Source organism: Plasmopara halstedii (genome assembly GCF_900000015.1).
Source record: "Plasmopara halstedii genome assembly, contig: Scaffold_292, whole genome shotgun sequence".
Classification (NCBI taxonomy): domain Eukaryota; phylum Oomycota; class Peronosporomycetes; order Peronosporales; family Peronosporaceae; genus Plasmopara; species Plasmopara halstedii.
The window spans coordinates 559312-561448 of NW_020187213.1; positions in this window are offsets into that span (position 1 = coordinate 559312).

A 2137-nucleotide genomic window follows, 5' to 3' on the forward strand; every position below is an offset into this window, starting at 1 on the left:
GTTTTTCTGTTGATGACGTAAAAGTGCCGTGCTGACAGCTTCGACCCACCATTCCGCTGACACCCCAATGTAGTGTAGCATGCTTCTGGCCTCCTCCATAATGGCCCGGTTCATTTGCTCTGCGAATCCTTTCTTCTGTGGACTGTGGGGCGCAGTCTTCTGGTATATAATACCCCCCAGCTCGCAAATACCATCTAAAGTCTTGTTGACAAACTCCCGACCATTGTCCGAGCGCAAGTAATTAATGCGATTTTCCCAATAACTTTTATACAGCGTCTTTTGAATCTTGAATATTTTCGCAACCTCGATCTTTTTGAGAAAGCACACGACCACAAAACGTAAATGGTCATCCACAAATGTAAGCACATACACCCTTCGACTCGATCTCATGAGACCCATCACGTCCATGTGGACAAGCTCGAGTGAGCGTAATGTCTTAAAAATGATCGCGATGGAAACTGATCGAACGTTTGCTTTACCTTCATGCATCCACCACATAATGGCTCCATCTGCTACTCCGTTACTGTCATGCGCATCGTAGCGCGCTGTGTTCTTAGCAGTTCATAAGGATTATGATGGTCCATTCTAGCGCGCTACACTTCCTAAATATTTTAAATCCACATATTGTACAATCTCCGGCTAAATTTCCGGCATGTATACCTCGCTCACTCTCTTCCCGTAGCTATCGCAGCAAATTCGTTAAAATTTTGCATGATGATCAAAAAAATTGAAACCTTAGATTTCGTGCCGCAAAATATTTAACCGACAAAATTCGACGATTTAGTCCTGGTACTAGTCATTCGAAATAGCTTGCAACCGCTTCTATATAAGTAAACTGTTCCCATGCCGATCATGATAGTTTCTTTCCATACGCGATCGTTACTTCAAAAAATGCACTAACGACCACGTTTTGCTTAGATCTTCGCGAAAGGGGGTCATGTGTGAGGTCGCTCCGCTGTCCATCAGCCATCCTTCTGGCTGCTTCTCCCCAACAGCAAAAAGCGCATCTTCATCCTATTCTTAGCTACTTTCTTGACAATCCGTTTCATATGTACGGCTTTACCACACTTAAAGCACTTGCCCTTGACCAAAGTCCTTCGTTGCTCCTGTGCCCTTGATCAATGTTGCAGCGAGGCTGCCGTAGCTTTGCGCTTTGAGGTAGCGTAACTTGGATCGCCGACCTTTCGTTCTATACTTAGAACAAGTACGAGATTAGCGAATCACAATTCGCTTACTCCAAGAGTAATTATTGCCTTAACCCAAGGCTAATTACCTCTTCCGTTTAAAATCCAAAACTGACTTTTATCAATTTTTTTCTGCGGCAAAGCCGCCTAGCTTTGAATGTATAGATTTTCCTAAAAATATATAGCAAAATCTAAAACCATGCATAACTCCTGGCCACCCAGCCGCAAACCGTATTCTTGTTTGGTGCGGTCGCACCATGCCAATCTCGTCTGACACACACACCTGTTACCAGGATTCGTGTAACCCCGTTACACTCTCCCCAATTAAAATTGAGAGCATTTACAGCTACAATCAATTAATGCCTCAATGAGGCTTCCGTGTCCGCTAGACACTGCAAATTGGTTCGTTGGAACAAAACGACTTCCGTGCTCAATGAACCCTGTGTCAACGAAACTGAAGTCACCAAGTCTCGCTGGTTCTGACAGCGAACACGGGCAGAGCCCAATTTCGGACAGTGCGTCCGCAACACCGAGGGATGTACATCCTAGGCTCGATGATCACGACCGTCGCGCTCCGTGCATGCTGTCAGTGACGAGAAACCTCGTTGAGGATGTGGAGGTGGTCGACACGGGTCTGACACTCATTTCCCCGCATGGGATGACGAGGAAGGCGAGCTATGCCAGCGGCGTGATACGAGTCCTGCTCGCGCCTTGCGGACCCCATGTCCGTCTCTTGACCTCTCATCACCTGAGACGTGGTATAATCACCAATGACCTCGATGGAGCACAGAGGCGGCAGCTTGAAGCTGCCCGTAAGGCGGCTCTGATGCGCGCCCATCCACGGTCGGTCATTGACCCTCTTGTGGAAAATGGCTTCCACCCAGCGGACCCTGGTGTGGAAGCGAAGGACGCGGTAACTCGATCGTTACGCGTCCACATCATCGGGCCCCCGG